The 19,435-nt window shown below is 39.3% G+C and overlaps 1 protein-coding gene across 1 annotated transcript in view; it reads left to right on the forward strand.

The window, feature by feature from the left end:
- Positions 1-2,350: 2,350 nt before the first annotated feature.
- The window catches only part of atp2b1a (ATPase plasma membrane Ca2+ transporting 1a), a 70,348-nt gene continuing 53,263 nt past the window's right edge, over positions 2,351-19,435 (forward strand). The window contains exon 1 of the mRNA XM_061912230.1: positions 2,351-2,500. The gene's annotated coding sequence lies outside the window, so the exon portion shown is untranslated. The remainder of the gene's footprint in view (positions 2,501-19,435) is intronic.

Below are 19,435 nucleotides of genomic sequence, written 5' to 3' on the forward strand. Positions count from 1 at the left end.
TAATAGAGGTGATTATTATTTATTTAGGAGAACCGCTCCACACTTTGTATGGAGACACATCTTTACCTGTTAGCTGCTTGTCTGCCAGAGAGGATCAGTGTTTCTTAAAACACTTTGTTGTTATGCCATTAAAAGGCATAAATCGGAAAAAACGGATCGCATATTTTTTCTTGAAAATCATCCTATACCGATCAGCACATCCCTAATTATTAGTTATTATTAATACAACTTGACAAAGAGTTCTGAATATTTGTGTTTACTGCAACCTAGTGTCAACTTTTAAAAAGGGCCCTATTTTCTTACCTATTGCTAACTGCTGTTGTGTATTTGGGATCTGCATAAGTTCTGTAAATTTGAAATCCAACCATGGAGGCATTGCGGAGATAGTTAATTTACAACCTTGCCTTCCTCCATACTTCTGCACATTATGTGGCGTTTTTCCCATCTTTAACGTCATCGGATTATCCGTATATGACTTAAATTTACCCAAATTGCCATTGCCATTGTAGTCAATAAGCTCCTTCTTTTTCACTATCCTGTTGTTGTGGGGCAGACTGGCTCGTACATGCACATGCATCCCCCTCTATTGCCATTTATAATAGAAAGTAGCATACAGTTCTAATTTATAGCTGTCAGTGGACTCACTATGGAGGCACTAAAAATTACAACAAAGATGGCGGGAAGACGACGTTGTTGAAGTGGAGGCGTGTATGTAGACCGCCCACAAAACGTCGCATACTGAAGAGGTCAGTAAGCAAAAGTCAGAAAAAATATAATCCAGGCAACATTTTGACTAAGGAACCACCATTACATGTTATTTAGACCACAAGAAAGTTTTTTTTTAATGTAAAAAAAAACAAAAAACAAATATTTATTTCCAATAGTTGTGCTTTTTGAGGTTAAGGTTACACAGAACACGTAAAACATTGATAGAAAACTCATATAATTACAAGTTGATTCAATGTTATTGAAAAAAAATAGTAAACCTTAAAACATTGCAACTTTTGCTGCAACTTTCTGAAAAAGGTGCAGGGATTATAAGTTGCAACAATCATAGGGACTAATTAAAAAAGGAAAATGTGAGTTTTTACTGAAAAAAGTAATTATTCCACCTAGTGCTAATTTACGTCATTAGTACATCTGATATAATTTAAATATATAATGTGCTGAGGGAGCAACTTGAAGCCCCACAGTGGGTTTAAGTTTATGGTGCAAGCTTACCGCACTTATAGTTGGTGTATATTTCTTTCTGTTTTATGACTTACCACTGACAAATCTAACTGACGGTGATTGCACAAGCTAACCTGAGGAAATCTAAACTTCATGAGCTTCCTCTTTTCTTTTGTCTTTCCACCAGACCTGGAAATGACGGCGAAGTTCCCGAAAAGTTTCAAAAACTGGCATTAACTTGTTGAACTCTCCCCACCTCCTTGTGATGAAGGCACTCCTGCACTCTGAGGCGTTAATGATAAGTCTCATTATGTCGAGGCAGCAGGTATATTACACACTGCAGGTTTGACCCCAAGCATGACCCCACCTGCTCTGTTTATCATCTACAACCACTAATTACAAATTTTAACCCGGTGATCTTTTTGGCATCGTAAGAAATGACATGTGCGAAAATGTGCCAATATGTCAACTTTAAAAAAAAGTGCTCTCTGTTTGCATTGTTGTGCAAATACACTTGGTTGGATTTCAGCAGTGCTTGAATAGATCACTAAAACAGTCACAAAGATTACTGAAGGCGAAGAAGAAAGAAACGCTACGTCATGGAAAGAATGACGTCAGGTTCGATTAGGTGCAAGGGGGAGGACCCGCAGAGGAGCCTCGGTGGAGTCAGTGATGACTGTCAAACAGGAAAAAGGTGATAGTGAGTGATTTTTGCATGCTGTGTTAAAAGATGCTGTGAACTTTTGAATTATTTCATGATAATTATTATTATCATTATTAAATAGGGTCGTGAGAGCAGTGAGGGAGTACTAGGAAAGGGAAGGGGGTGGAGGTGTTGTGACGTAACCGTTTCCATTGGCGACTGATATGCAGGCTGAGCCAATGGGAATCCACACTAGCCGCTTAGGTCCCGCCTCCTGTGACTCAGGAGGGGTTGTGGAAAAAGAGACCACGGAGACGCAAGATGTGCACAACAAGCACTTCCGTTTTTGCCTACAAACCAGATAACAGATAACTCTTGTGAAATGATTTTAACAGATACATGATAGAAATAGGTATTTCGTCATTACACATGTTTTAATTATCAAATTCAGTACATTCTTTTCACACGTGGCCCCAGTTTCAATGCGAGCTGTCTTGACAAAGAGGGGCAACTCTCTTGACTGCTCGCGACTCTCTGTGTACGCGCTTGGTTGTGGCCGTGACGTCACGGTAGGCGGGGCTAGTACCTCAGTCCAGGGGAGCGAGCCTCTGAGTCTGTGAGAGTGAGGGGGAGAGAGAGTGAGAGAGAGAGGGCTGGAGGGACTCCGGGTGCTCCTCAGAGAAAGCAGTAAGTATTTCTCCTTATTCTACCCTCTTTTCCCGCTTCGACATAACCACACGGCCGCGTCTGCTTCGGGCTGCTTGCGTTCGCCGCCTCGGAGGGCAAGCTAACGGCCGTGAAGTCTCCCGTTTGGCGGGCGATGTCCGAACACGAGCAAGCCGCGGCTCGGTCGCTGCCGTTGGTGGTTAGCTTCACCCAAGCTAACGTGGCTAACGTTCTCTGTCCCGGGTAAAAGATACTGACGTCGGGCATTTGGCGGCGCGGCTCCCAGCCATGGTGGCTCATCAGCCGGCGTGCTCCCACATCTGCGATGCACCTTCTTCGTTATGCTTTCCCTTCTTCTCTGCTCCTGGATGAGTTCTCCCCCGCCCCGAGCTGTCAATCTGTGTGTTGCAGGGTTTGTGTGTTCTTTTCAATCAACACAGGCTAACGCCCGCCAGCTAATGTGCTAACCTAACCGTGCACACTGGCGTAGGTTTTTTTTTTTTTTTTTAAAAGAAAAAAACTGTCAGAAAAGATTTCCGGGGAATTATGATTTATGGTAAATGATGAGGTGGCGACTTGTCCAGGGTGTACCCAGCCTTCCGCCCGATTGTAGCTGAGATAGGCGCCAGCCCCCCCCCGCGACCCCGAAAGGGAATAAGCGGTAGAAAATGGATGGATGGGTAAATGACATGAAAGTATTGTGCATAGTTGCCCACGCGTTGGTGGCACTCCTTGTCATCGGTTGTCTGCATTGGGTGTTATTTCAGGTTTAAATTCCAACTTGTGATCCCCACGTTTAGACCGAGCTGTCGATCCAAGTTCCCCCAACCACCTGAGTTTCCTTGAGTTTGGAAACGTGGAAATGTCCATAATACCCTCACCCCTCTCAGCCTCGGTCTGCAGGAATTCCTTCTTCCCGTGACCGTGATGGATGTTGGAACGATTTTTGCATTCCTTCACGTTACCTGCTGGTTCGTGTGGTTCTGCAGCCACTGAGCCCTCTTTTTGGTGTCGAGATGAAGGGATCACTGCTCATCCAATTAAACGGCGCAGGGCTGCTTCTGCTGCAGGGACGCCGTCTGCTCCCATGCAGCCATTTGCAATTGCATTGCCAATGCGTAATTGTCCGGATATATAAACATCCATCCATTTTCTACCACTAATTCCCTCTTGGGGTCGCGGGGGGCGCTGGCGCGTATCTCAGCTACAATCGGGCGGAAGGCGAAGTACACCCTGGACAAGTCACCACCTTATCCGCAGGGCCAACACAGATAGACAGACAACATTCACACTCACATTCACACACTAGGGCCAATCAACCTATCCCCAGGTGCATGTCTTTGGAGGTGGGAGGAAGCCGGAGTACCCGGAGGGAACCCACGCATTCACGGGGAGAACATGCAAACTCCACACAGAAAGATCCCGAGCCTGAGATTGAACCCAGGACTGTAGGACCTTCGTATTTTGAGGCAGACGAACTAACCCCTCTGCCAACATGAAGCCCAAAATATATAATATATAAACATAGAATATATAAACACAATGAGGCTAATTGACCTGCATTCAGTGATGTACAATGGTCCAATTATTGTGAGGCATTATGTAATGTGATGACAGCTACAGTGGGGAAAAAAAGTATTTAGTCAGCCACCGATTGTGCAAGTTCTCCCCCTTAAAATGATGACAAAGGTCTGTTATTTTCATCATAGGTACACTTCAACTGTAAGAGACAGAATGTGAAAAAAAAAATCCAGGAATTCACATTGTAGGAATTTTAAAGAATGTTTTTGTAAATTATGGTGGAAAATAAGTATTTGGTCAACCATTCAAAGCTCTCATTGATGGAAGGAGTTTTTGGCTCAAAATCTCACGATACACGGCCCCATTCATTCTTTCCTTAACACGGATCAATCGTCCTGTCCCCTTAGCAGAAAAAAAGCCCCAAAGCATGATGTTTCCACCCCCATGCTTCGCAGTAGGTTTGGTGTTCTTGGGATGCAACTCAGCATTCTTCTTCCTCCAAACACGACGAGTTGAGTTTATACCTAAAAGTTCTGTTTTGATTTCATCTGACCACATGACATTCTACCAATCCTCTGCTGTATCATCCATGTATCCATTTTGGTATAAACTCAACTCATTGTGAAAGAATACTGAATTGCATCCCAAGAACACCACACCTACTGTGAAGCATGGAGGTGGAAACATCATGCTTTGGGGCTGTTTTTCTGCTTAGGGGACAGGACGATTGATCCGTGTTAAGGAAAGAATGAATGGGGCCATGTATCGTGGGATTTTGAGCCGAAACCTCCTTCCATCAATGAGAGCTTTAAATGGTTGACCAAATACTTATTTCCCACCATAATTTACAAATAAATTATTTAAAATTCCTACAATGTGAATTACTGGATTTTTTTCACATTCTGTCTCTCACAGTTGAAGTGTACCTATGATGAGAATTACAGACCTCTGTCATCATTTTAAGTGGGAGAACTTGCACAATCGGTGGCTGACTAAATACTTTTTTGCCCCACTGTAAGCATTTTCATAATAATGCGAAGGTGCACACCATGGACATCTCTGCGCTGCAGATCCGCCTCCGCTTGGGATGGTTTCCTGCTGGCTCCACTTTGGACGGGACTCTCACTACTGTATTGGATCCACTTGGGACTGGACTCTCATCGTTATGTTAGATCCACTATGGATTGGACTTTCACAATATCATGCTAGACCCGCTCGACATCCATTGCAGTCTTCTCCAAGGTTTCTCATAGTCATTATTGTCACTGTCACCGACATCCCATTGGGTGTGAGTTTTTCTTTGCCCTTATGTGGGCTCTAACGATGATGTCGCTGTGGTTTGTGCAGCCCTTTGAGACACTTGTGATTTAGGGCTATATAAATAAACTTTGATTGATTGTGTAGCTTTTAACTTACGGCTGGGCAATACGGACTTTTTTTAATATCTCAATATTTTTAGGCCATATCGCGATACACGATATATATCTCGATATTTTACCTTAGCCTTGAATTAACACTTGATACATATAATCACAGCAGTATGATGATTCTATGTGTCTACATTAAAACATTCTTCTTCATACTGCATTAATATATGCTCATTTTAAACTTTCATGCAGAGAAGGAAATCACAACTAAGTCAATTGATTGGTAGAGCGGCCATGCTAGCATCTTGAGGGTTCCGGGTTCGATCCCTGCTTCCACCATCTTAGTCACTAACGTTGTGTCCTTGAGCAGGACACTTTACCCACCTGCTCCCAGTTTCCACCCACACCGGTTTAAATGTAACTTAGATAATGGGTTTCACTATGTAAACACTTTGAGTCACTGGAGAAAAGCGCTATATAAATATAACTCACTTCACTCTTCACTTCAGAAACTTCACGGTCCAGGAGGACTGACCCAATTAGGAACCAGAACTAAAAAATACCTGTAAAAACACTAAACTTATGAGAGACTTATGCTGTCTTGAATTTGAAGTGGAGTGGTTATTTGTTTTTTGGCAACACCTAGTGGTCACAATAGTTCATAAAGTTAAGTTCATGACTTGGGTTGTACGGTATAGCGGTACTAATAAAGTACATTTTTGGTATTGGGACAACCCTATTTATGATGCCGTAAGTTGAATGATGCGGACACATTTATTACTGGATACTTTTTAATAGACTGTCTCCTTGGAGACTTTTTATGTGTAAATAATATGCAATTTTAAACCAATGTGCTGTTTAAGACTGAATATTATTCAATGACTACGATGAGGTGGCGACTTGTCTAGGGTGTACCCCGCCTTCCGCCCGATTGTAGTTGAGATAGGCACTAGTGCCCCCCGCGACCCCAAAGGGAATAAGCGGGTAGAAAATGGATGGATGGATTATTCAATGAATGACACCTATTACGAAAGTCTACCTTGTATGCTATTGTGGGTTTAGCAGCTGTGTAGCTGCTTGCTCTGAGTAGTCTGTAGCATACCATGTTTACCTTTTGTAAATGACTTGACTAAAATACCTGAAAAGACCAACCTTGTGTGCTCGTTGTTCGACATTTAAATGTGCTGCCGGACCCAATATCATTCGTTTGTTTTTGCTGTATATCAGACCAATATCAATATCAGATTGGGACACCTGTAATTAATAGTGTTACTCATCTTCTTTATCAAAGTGCTGGCACTCATAAATTTAATTGAACTCTCAGTGGCTTATTTTGCAAACAGAGTCCCTAAGGCATGGAATTGTAATTAATTTTAGCAAATTATTTTGTCAAAATTGGATGTACAGAGACCAAAGTACCACATTACTACGATGACGGAGTTGGTGTATAGGCCTGGGCGATATGGTAAAAAAATAAAATCCCAGTTTATTTTACAAAAAAATGTATTTACCTTATTTTCCCCCTACTTTTTAACGATACCATTGAATACAAATGTCTAAAGTTAGGAATCTTTGTGCACCTCACCATTCGATTATGAATTAGGAGCTACGATTAGATTAAAAATCAATTATTAATGCATCTTCAATATATTTATTAGGGCTGCGAATATTTGGGTGTCCCACGATTCGATTCAATATCGATTCTTGGGGTAGCGATTCGATAATATATCGATTTTTTTCGATTCAACGCGATTCTCGATTCAAAAACGATATTTTTTCCATTCAAAACGATTCTGTATTCATTCAATACATAGGATTTCAGCAGGATCTACCCCAGTCTGCTGACATGCTAGCAAAGTAGTAGATTAAAAAAAAACAACATATTTTATAATTATAAATGACAATGTTTTATCAACTGATTGCAATAATGTAAATATGTTTTAACTATTAAACGAACCAAAAAGATGACTTATTTTATATTTGTGAAAACATTGGACACAGTGTGTTGTCAAGCTTATGAGATGCGATGCAAATGTAAGCCACTGTGACACTATTGTTCTTTTTTTCATTTTTTATAAATGTCTAATGATAATGTCAATGAGGGATTTTCAATCACTGCTATGCTGAAATTATAACTAATATTGATACTGTTGTTGATAATATTCATTTTTCTTTCACTACTTTTGGTTTGTTCTGTGTCGTGCTAATGTCTCCTCTCAATTGCTCTGTTTATTGTAGTTCTGAGTGTTGCTGGGTCAGGTTTGGTTTTGGAATTGTATTACAAAAAATAAAAATCTATTTCTAAAAAAAATGACAATCGATTGTGAATCGCACAACAAATTCGATTCGATTCGTATTCGAATCGATTTTTTCCCACACCCCTAATATTTATAATGATGAAGTTTTACTTTTCTTTTTGTTTCCCTAAATAAGCGTTCATCACTTGTAAAACCATTGCATTTGTAATAAGAAACCGTTCAATTCCCACGTTTATTAAATTAATGGAAATGTGTGCAAAACTGGAACATAAAAGCCTTAAAATACAGGAGCTAGTCGGATCTCTGGGTGAGGTTGCTCGCTGCAGTCAGCCAAATTTTAGAACTGTCTGCATTACTTTATTTATAAGAAATACACCGATTATGTGGGCAGCACGGTGAAAGAGGGGTTAGTGCGTCTACCTCACAATACGAAGGTCCTGAGTAGTCCTGGGTTCAATCCCGGGCTCAGGATCGTTCTGTGTGGAGTTTGCATGTCCTTCCCGTGACTGCGTGGGTTCCCTCCGGGTACTCCGGCTTCCTCCCACCTCCAGAGACATGCACCTGGGGATAGGTTGATTGGCAACACTAAATTGGCCAGAGTGTGTGAATGTGAGTGTGAATGTTGTCTGTCTATCTGTGTTGGCCCTGCGATAACGTGGCAACTTGTCCAGGGTGTACACCTCCTTCCGCCCGATTGTAGCTGAGATAGGTACCAGCGACCCCGCAACCCCAAAGGGAATAAGCGGTAGAAAATGGATGGATGGATAAATCGATTATGTATGTTTACTAATCAATTCTATAATCATCCATGTCAGAATTTTTATGCATCTTAACATTTATTGTTTCCCCCATCTTTACAAATGACAGAAAAGTCTAAAGTTTTTCTTTTATTTAATCAACAACTCGTAGTTTGAAATGACACTGCATACTCTGTGTCTTACTCTTAGCACAATTCTAATTTGTATAATGTTCTGTTTAGGCCAGATATACATTGTACTTTCTATGGTATCATTTTTTTTAATAATTAAATTAAGAGCTTTCCTTGGGAAGCAATCCTTCTGCTTGAAAATAATAAATATGTTGACCTAAATGTAGCATTGCACATTGCCTGAAAATAAACAATCACCAACATCGAGATCAATAAAGTGCAAACGTCCGTCTTGAATAAGATACTACTGTAGATAAAAATGTAATAATATACATTTTGTCCAAATAAATAATGAAGTAATACAAAGATTATGCTTGTAACATGACAAGGGATATGTTTTCATTTTATCAAAATAAAGTACATAAAAAAAAAATATGTGTATTACAAGACAATGCATAACGTTTTAAAATATTAGTGGAAAAAGTTTCAATGATATGAGAACAAGACAGAACTTTATGATGGTTAAATGAGAATTTCGCAAGTACTTGTGTTAAAATGAGGACTGTTGAGGATGTTTTTATTTACTTCAGCAATGAATTATCAGCATCATCATCCATATTTAATTTTATGCTTATTTTATTCAATCATGGTGCCCCTAAAGCTCCTTTGCTCGCTGTCTCTTTCAGCCTTAAGAGCAGCAGAGTGTTTAATGATTTATGTAAACCAACAGTAACACATTGTCAGGCTCTGCCTGAGGCTTTACAAACTTGCGCTGTTGCATTCACTCAAGATTGACCCCAAAAAACACACAAAAAAGATTGATGCCTCTCATAATCATTGCTGCTGACTCTTGAGTCTGACAGCATTACCGGTTCTGCATGTCTAACAGAACAATGGATATTATTAGGTAGTTATGGCACTTGTTTTGAACAGTGCTTCTATGGCACAGCCGCCTAACATTTGACACTCCTTGGCCGCGCTGCACATTTGGATCGCCGTCCCCTACTTACATTTGTAATCCGGACTTGTTACATTTTGTACAGGGCAGCAGCACACGTCTGCTAATTTCCCATTAGTGTAAAATACACACTGTCCTGTGGCTGGTTGTGGTGGGGTGCTTCCATGGCAGCGCAGTCTTGCTCATAGCTGCCTTGTGCGCTCTGGAGAAACTTATGAGCGGCCCCAGGTTCCAAACATAAATATTTTGTTGTCAATAAGCACCTTTTTGTTGTACAGTATCTAGTTCATGATGTGCGCATGAGAGCTTGTATGTCAGTAACCTTCAGTGACGTGTGTGCTGTGTAAACTGTAAGACACATGCAGGCTCAACGTGTTTATGCTACATTTTATGCTTGCATTATGAGCCACAAGTTGTATCAATCAAAACTTTACTAGCCCCGGAGCGTCAGCTGTATAGGAATCTCCGGAAAAAATCTAAATAATGGATGCTCCCCTCCTGTAATACATGATAACATCACCTTTTGTGAAATAAATTGAGGGAAAGACTCCAGAACAATGCGCAAAGCCAAAACTTACGGGGTACTCTTTCAAATAAAGACATGCCGAAAGGAACAAGCGGTAGTAAATGGGTGTATGGATGGATATAACTATTGTGATTGCTCCCCCGTCTGCGTGCGACACAAAAAGCTAAGAAATGCAAACACGATAACACTATAAAGAGAAACACAAATAGATTACAATACTGTAGCTAGGTTTGTAGCTCGGTTGTCCTTCGTAATCCGTTCCAGAAGGTCCGACGAAGATCAAATTGTACTCTTAAGAAATAGAGACACCCGAAAATATGCACACAAAACACATTTCATGGAGAATAATTCTAGTTGTGCAGAAAATAAATGGATACAAAGAACATAGAAGATTACGGAGGCTTTAGTTGGCGAAGACCACGATGAGTGGAGATGGAGGACGCAAGGAGAGAGCCCCGCATGCTCCAAAGTCGTTTGTACTTTGCTACAAGTTGTTTCTTGAATTCAATTGTGTTTCTCACCTGCTGGCACTTGCAATTGATGTTTTGTCCAACTGTGACTTATTTTGCAGTCTTAGTCAAAACAAAGTGACTTGAAACTGGGCTCTACAGTGCGAAATATGTTCTCGCAAAAAGGGACTGTACGACCTGGGGAACAAAACCTGTCGCACATGTGCAAATAAGGATTTCAACCTTTTCATCGCATTTCGCTTCTAAAAAAAAAGCATCACGATTTGATCAAACTAGAGTAAAAGTTTTTCCTGTTTGTATAGCATGTTTGCAATAAAGTTAAACCATAATCCTAACCAAATGGACAAGCGATTGACGCAGAAATGTCATTGATCACTTTGTGCGCAGCAGAAGCTGTGTGTGTCCATCCCACCTGCGCCATGCACATTGAGAAGCGAGGCTGGAGTCCGTAGCTCAGACATTCAGTCTTCCAACATGGAAGAAAAAGGTCTTAGTCAGTCTGTAAAAGACAATGTTTTTTTACATCACCTTAAAACTTGACACAATTTGCACTGCACGCTTGTAAATACGAGGGTCAGAGGACATATTGAACAACAAATCAATGACTGAAGTGACAAACTTGAACAATGAAAGCACATCCAATGAATTTATTATGCAGAGGGAACACAAACCAGTGACCAATTCGAAAGAGCTGCTGCTGCCAGGATGCTTAGCTGACAACATAGCTCAAACTAAAATGCCCGTGAGACTCAGACCTACGGTGTGTTCTATTTGAACTGGGAAGTCGGAATTGCAGAGTTCCTAGTCGGAATTTCAATTGGAACGCCCCTCGAGGTCAGATTTCCGACTCGGAAAGTGGGAGCGTTCTCACCTACCCTCAAGTTATTTTTGAAGATTGTTGCTTTGGATGTAAACAATAATGTCCGATTCCATAATATTCGTTATTAGCACTTCTGATTAGTTTTTGTTGCAGTAAATTAGCCATATACAGTGTACTGTTGGGCGTTTTTATATGGTAAAATCCCTTTAGTGCAAACTACATTTATTTCATATGGTTTATTGCAGCGGTCCCCAAACTCAGGCCCGTAGGCCAGATCCGGCCTGCCAGCGTTCGAGATCTGGCCCGCGGGAAGTTCCAAGTTAAATTTATGTATTTATTTATTTATTTATTTATTTTTTTTAAATCTGTCCTTTCTAATCCATTTTCTACCGCTTGTTTCTTGTTACTCTCAGAGTCTCCTAGCCCCTGAGGCAAATCTCATTGTCCAAAATTGCATTTTCCAACCGATGACGTGACATCATGTGTATATATATATATATATATATATATATATATATATATATATATATATATATATATATATATATATATATATATATATATACACACACACACACAGCCTGGCCCTCGGCCAAATCATTTTAACCCAATGCGGCCCCCGGGTCAAAAAGTTTGGGGACCCCTGGTTTATAGGCTGTACAATGCTAGCAATAGCATCTGTGTTTACTCTTCATCCACCGTGCTCTAAATGTGCACTAAGAGTCAATATTTTCCCATGAATTGTTTATATTCATAAAAGTCAAGTGAAAAATAGTCTGTGCATGTGGCCATCTTGATTTCCCACCTCATAACTGGAACGCTCACAACTCGGCTGTGACATCACTCAGAACTCCGACTTCCAACTTCACAGATAAATAGAACACAGCATGAACGTGGACTCGCTGACGTCACAAATCACTTCTAAAGGCAAACACACAGGTGCACACACTGCTCCCATATAAAAACTTATCTTAACCCCATTATGCCAGATATTTAAAGATTTTTTTTTTAAGTGACGCATTTATTACTTACTAAAGTAATTAATTACATTTATTACAGAGTAATTCAGTTAGTAATTTGATTACTTTTTTGGTAAAGTACTGCGTAACCAGAAGTCATTTTTAAAAGTAGTTTTCAGAACACAGCCTGTCACAAAGCATCTTTAAGCAGTTGGCAGGTTGGTGTTCCTGGCTAAAATCTTTGTGTGATGTCCTATAATACTGTTTACCTATAATAACACAATTATTAAATCTCAATTATTTTCATGTTGATGTTTTAACATGTCCTCTTAAACCAGGGCACTTTACCTATATTTTGTGTTTTGCCTTCTGCCCGATTGTAGCTGAGATAGGCGCCAGCGCCCCCCGCGACCCCGAAAGGGAATAAGCGGTAGAAAATGGATGGATGGATGGATAAAAAAAAGTTTTTTAAAAGAAGATTGGATATTATATTTGACTTTTCTTAAAATTTTTCAAGGCGTTTTCTTAACTTGGGAGATCCTATTATGCAAAACGTACTTTTCTTACTTGTTGGTATCTGTTTTTGTGTATTGGGGATCCCCATTAATCTCGAAAATTTTAAATCAAGGCATGGTGGAGATATCTAATGATTTTTATTTCCTTTTATGGGTTAGCTTAGTTTTCTGTGCTACTATTTTTTTAAATTTAGTAGCACCAGTGCTACTATTGGAAAAAGGTAAGTGTACAGCCCTGGCCATGGTGACATTGCTGGTAATATGAGCCGTGGCGGATGTGAGTCAACACACACAAAGAAATAGCGTGGACTCAGTAGGTGACCATGTACTAAATTAGTCCGATTTCTCAAAAACCTTGATTCTAAATAAGCATTGGAAACACCTTAAAGGGGAACTGCTCTTTTTTTGGAATTTGGCCTATCAATCACAATTGTTTTAAAAGACTGACGACGGATTGATGTTTTTTTTAATGTATTTGAAATATTAAATACATTTGATTAATAGTCGGCTTAAAATGGAGCTGTTCAATTCTGCCTATAGAGCCCCTAAAAAACATCCAAACGCCTCCATTAGGGTTTTATATACATGATGTAAGTATATATGTAATGTAGTCACGGGCACAATTATAATTACATTTAATGTTTACGTATTTGGATCATTTAAAGCATACGTGGCACATTAATTTGAAAAATGCATCACAATGTTTGCTTCTTTTTTTTTTCTTCATCACAGATTATGCTCCTTGCAGACTTTGAGAGCCAAAAAACACAATTAAACACCACTTACTGTATAAGGCCTGCTGTCATTAGGATGCCGACTGTTAAGATGTTCATATATTCCCATTCAGAGGAAATGTGTCTCGTAATTCCTCATGAACAAACGGGGTCAGGCGGTGTGGTGACACGAAGGGGAACAAGCGCTTTTCGTGTCGTCCTCGCCAGTTCCAGTTCCGAAATGGCTGTCAAAGTGTCCCAAGTTGTCGGGTTAAATTTTTAGCCATTTAATTTTTATGTGAGAGGCATGATTTATGATCTACAATAAACTTACAGGGAGCAAGGAAGCAAGGATGCAGCAGACTTCTCGATGATGTGAACATAGGCACACCCGCTGCTCTAAATAGTTGCTCTGCTTTAGGGTTTGTAATAATAATATCACTAATACTTGGTTGATATTCATTTCACGCAATGTAAATTAAGTATTGTTGGCGCTTTTTGAATGGTTATTTATCGGAATTTATGGGCGGAATAGTGTAGCTCCTCTTGGCTCCGCTGAAAATTGCCTTTTTTTTTTACATTTATTTAATAATTAAAACGCATTAAAAAGATTAAAATCCATCTTTCATGTCTTTCATAATGATTGTGAACGAAAGGCAAAAATTCCCCCAAAAAGTGCAGTTCCCCTTTAATCCAATCATGTTCGGTTTTTGAAAAATCGGAAATAACACGCCTGGATTTTGCAATTGAAAACCAGATACCTCAAGTGGATATGTGCTGTCTGAGGGGACCCTTAATATCGCGCATGCACCAGCCTCAACGTGTGGGATATAGACTGAAAGCAGATCCCGTTCAAGCAAAACATAAGCAACAATTGTAATGAAAAGGCGACTGTCAATATGTTTCACAAATTGAAAGTACAGAACATTTTGAAGTGCATCTATGGTAGAAAAAAAGACAGAGATTTTTTCAGGAATGTAGCTAAGGAAATATAAATTACCCGCTTAATTCGGACTCCGGAACGAAATACCAATTCGATGAAAAAGAATGAAGCAGGGGTATTAAAAGTGAATAACATAGCGTACACAAATCTTCACGCTGCATTCGTGCACTCCAAACTGATTAACAATAAATCTGTATTCTGCACAACTAACAATATAGTCCAGAACAATAGCAACCTTCATCTGGAACAGTATTAACCGGGGCACGAAAAGTATTTTCTTTCAGATATAAAACTCCTTCCATCAGTCTACAGAGCCTTATGATTGAACTCCGAGACGTTCCAAAGTTTTGTTTCCGTGATTCTCCGTCCAAAAAGTCCTTTGAAAAAACTCTCTCCTGCCGGTCTTTCTTTGCTTCGGACCTGCATCCGCACCAATATATTGTTTGTAGTATTGTCAATTACCTAGCGCAATATAAGATAACTTCTTGATGATGTTTGCTATTTATCATCAACTTTAGAGACGTACTATTTGTAATCTGTGCTAATATTACAGCAGACATCCGGTACAACAAAGATAAGATGTTGATTTGTAAGGAGCCACAGATGCCTGCTGTGACGTCATAGGTCAACCGGAAAAGCATTACATTTATCCGCGCTAAAAGGAAACAAGTGACCCCCAGTGTACGGGAGGCACACAGCGTATGACCAATGGTTGCTTTAGACAGTGTTTATAAACACTGCAACTTTACATGCAAACACATAAAAATTACCATTTTTTTAAAAATCAGACTAATTTAGTGCATAGAAACGTTGTGACCAAAGTGCCGCTCTGTAAAACAAAGCAAGCAAGGGTCTCCACTAATTCTCGCCTGCATGGTGACATATAAACTACAGTTCTTACATGTACAGTATCATCCCAGCAGGAGGAGGAATGGATAAACATACAATAGCTAACAGTAAACTAGCGCCCCTGAATGGAAATGGGTGGATTTATACACATATGGACTGTAACAATACCAACTCCCTGAGTCGTATGTATTCCATATTACAAAGATTACCTCAACATTTTTATGATCACAAAATATTTTGTCATTTTTATATTGTAGTACCAGTCAAAACTTAAGTAGAGTATCCGAACAACAGAAAAACAAGGGCTGGTTACATTTTAACAGGAGTTTAGTGAGAACTTGTCAAAACAGAAATTAAGCAGTTATTAACAGTAAGTAAACAAGTAGATTAATAAACAAGTAGATTAATAATACATGCATCCATATATCCATTATCTATTGCTTGTCCCTCATAATTTTGACAAAATAATACAATCGAAAATGACACAATGTTACTGCATACGTCAGCTGCCAAATTAAGAGCTTTGTAACCCAGATTGCATATTTACTACTAAAATAAAAGTTGTCTAGTATGTTCATTATGTTATGAAACTGTTCTTTTATTGCAGATTGCAATAACAAACATATGTTTAATGTAGGGCTGGGCGATATTGCCTTTTTTTAATACTGCGAAATTTTTAGGCCATATCGCGAAATACGATATTTTTCTCGGTATTTTGCCTTAGCCTTGAATGAACACTGGATACATATAATCACAGCAGTATGGTGATTCCATGTGTTTACATTAAAACATTGTTCATACTGCACTAATATTTGCTACTTTTAAACTTTCATGCAGAGAAGGAAATCACAACTAAGTCAATTTACCAAAACTGTATTTATTAAAGTTATTAGCAGGTGACTTTTCAAATGATGCTACATATTAGCAGTAATGCTACTTTTGGTAGCAACGCTTGTGCCCCACACATGACAAATTAAAGTTGTCTATTCGACATATTCCCGCTTGAAGCCGAACTACCGCCAGACGATGGAACCCGTGCTGTTTTTCTTGGGAATTAATTTTTCCTTCATTTGTTACGAGATTCGCACCTTCTTTCTATCGCAACAACCTAATATCATCACAGTTAACGTTAGCCACGCCGCTACCTCTCTGCTGGGCAAGGGCGTATACGTATGTGATGTGTGACGTGACAGTATGTGACATATGTAAGAATGTGCGCCTGCTTGTTTGTGAGAAGGAGACATAGGAAAGAGCGAAGAGAGCCTGTAGTGTAATGCACGCAGCTAAAAACAACTGCGTGAGAATGTCTACTCGAATATTACGATATAGTCAGTTTCTATATCGCACAGAGAGACAAACCCTCGATATATCGCGTATATCGATATACCGCCCAGCCCTAGTTTAATGTATCATAATATTTTCTGTTAAAATAGTTTGGTTTAGTCTTTATTTGAAGGGACAATGCACAGAGACATTAAGCTCAAAGACAGATATGTTCTGCACCAAATTATGGCTAAATAGCTAATTTCCATCTGCAGTCCCTGGCTACCTAAATAAAAAGAATTTAAAAAGCCGATTATGACATTTTTTGTGGTCCCCTTTATTTTGAAAAGTATCAAGATACATTTTGGTCCTATTACCAAAATATTGTTATCAGGACAACACTAGTAGTACCTCAACTTTAGCGCTTTGGTTCTTTATAGCAGCTTGTACTTCAAAAACTTGTACTGGGAAACGGCGCTGCCCATTGAAATGAATTAAAATCTATTTAATCAATTGTTGGCGCTCCAGAACATCACAATTTTAACATGTAACATGTTTTTTTTTTTTTAAAACAAAAACGTTTTAGATAAGAAATGCTGTATAAAGAATCTATACAGTATAAAGTAGTACAAACAACTACAATAGTTTTATGAAGTAATGTAACAATAGTGGACTATTTGCCTTGGAGAGTGGACCTCTATGGTATCTCCTTCCAGTTTCCTCTCTTTTAAACACACAGTCAGCTGCTTCTCCATATTTTCATGGATAAATGTCCACTGTTTAGATATTATTCTAACATCCTTGGCTGGTGTTAACGACTCATTCTGCTTCAGTATAATCCAGACTAGTTTCAGTGCTACGCTCACACTCATTTTATTTCTCCCCCATGCTTGGCAAAACAAAGTTATGTCCATCTCTAGCTACAAACATATGCCAGCGAGTAAGACTGGATGTTTCGATCGGATCGTACGGGGTTCACCGACATTCACTACGCCAACAAGCCCAATATTTTTAAGGTCTGTCTTCCGCCTGAGTGCAGAAAGGATAGACTGCAGCCTCCCCACAACCCTGAATGAATGAATGGATGGATGGATGGATGGATGGACGGATGGACGGACATCACTGCCTCAAGAACGTTCACTTTGTTGACACCACAGCTGATCTGCAGCTGATCTTTAGCCAGCTTCCAAGTTCAGGTTGTCAATCCCTTTTACTTCCACTCACTCGTAATAGTGTCACAATGTTGGCGATGGTACACAGTGTCCCCGTTGTATGAAGCTCTGGGAAGACGGGGTCAGGCTGTGGATGGAAAGTCAGACTGTGTCTGACCGGGCGTGGGGGCTGTGGGCTCTGACCTGCCCCGTTTCACGGGGCGTTATAAAAAAAATATAAAGCACTTTTCATCTTCAAAGGCTGCGCTGATGAAAGACCATCTCGCCAAAACACTGCAGCTGCTGCATAACATTGTAAGCAGTGTAACGTTCTCACACTTAACACGTGCACGTACTTGCCTTCCGGACATTGTATTAATGCTGAAAGTTTAGTGCAACGTCTGAAGAACTTAAATGCTTTTAAATAAATACATCTTAACTTTTCAAACTGAGAATTTGCTTATTATTTACGTAACACATTAACATCATTTTTAAGTAGATCTTACTTCAATTGTAGCATTTTCATCATTATGTTGTCCATTTTATTGTTGTTTAAACCTAATTCCTAACACCTTATAGTTAATAAATTGTAAAGTAAGCTTTTAAAACTATGCAAAAGTCAAACAAAAAGAGAATGTGCAAGGATATGAATAATGACAAAAAGCACATTTTATTGGGAATAACTGTCATTTTATACACGGAAAACAATTTGAAATACATAAATTAAAAATTACATTGAATAATTAACATTACTTCACTTTTACCTTTTTATTAAAAACTTGAGTACGTCAATGAGCGAAAAAAGAGGAGCGAACACCACTTTTCGTACAATCATACCTCAACTAGGGTTGTCCCGATCCGATATTTGGAGCGGATCGGCCGCCGATATTTGCCAAAAATGCGTATCGGCAAGGCATGGGAAAATGCCGATCCAGATCCAGTTTTTTAAAAAAACCCGGTCCGTGTTTTCCAACGCACCGATTTAAATAATACATTCCACTCTTCTGCTGCTCCCTACGCTCCATTAAGCATTTTCCAGCACACCTTCAACACAACCACAGCTCTGTGTTCTAACCTGTGGTTGTCCTAACCGTTAAGACGGCCATGTGAATTAAAAGTTACGGTAAAAATGTCAGCTGTGTGGGATTATTTTACCCTACAAAACGAAAAAGATGAATAGGTGGAGTGCAAAACATGCAACAATAAAGTCAAGTATGGTGTTAAAGTTGTAAGACATTTTAATGAGTCTTGAGAGTGAGAGGCTTTTTAGCACTCTTCATTGATGAACACAGGAGCAGGCTGACACCTGAGCATCTTGAAATGCTGGTCTTTGTTAGAAAGAATCTCCCCATTATGCTTGGACTTCAATTGTTTGCCCCCCCCTGACTGGGGCAAACAATTGAAAGGAGTGTGTAGATAGTTTTTTTGTTTTTTTTTAAGCTTACACTTGTTCAAGAGCAAGTATTGATGCTGAGTTATAGACATTTTATCCTACTCAGGTTGTTTGTGTGTTTTGCTTTTTTAAATAATGTTTACAGCATTATTTGCACTTTATACTGTTCACTTTTTTACTGTTTAATGATGCCATTTCTGTTTGTCATGTATAATTTTTGATATTTTGTGTTTACCCTTGAATACCAACCAGTGTGTATTATTCAAACTTACCTAATTCAGCTGGCTAGTTGTTATCGAGTACTAAAATCATTTTCAACATGAATCTGACAACTAAGTAGGCTAAATAACTTTAAACTTTGATACATGTTTGGATAGGCCAG

The sequence above is a fragment of the Nerophis ophidion genome, linkage group LG10, assembly GCF_033978795.1.
Source record: "Nerophis ophidion isolate RoL-2023_Sa linkage group LG10, RoL_Noph_v1.0, whole genome shotgun sequence".
Classification (NCBI taxonomy): domain Eukaryota; kingdom Metazoa; phylum Chordata; class Actinopteri; order Syngnathiformes; family Syngnathidae; genus Nerophis; species Nerophis ophidion.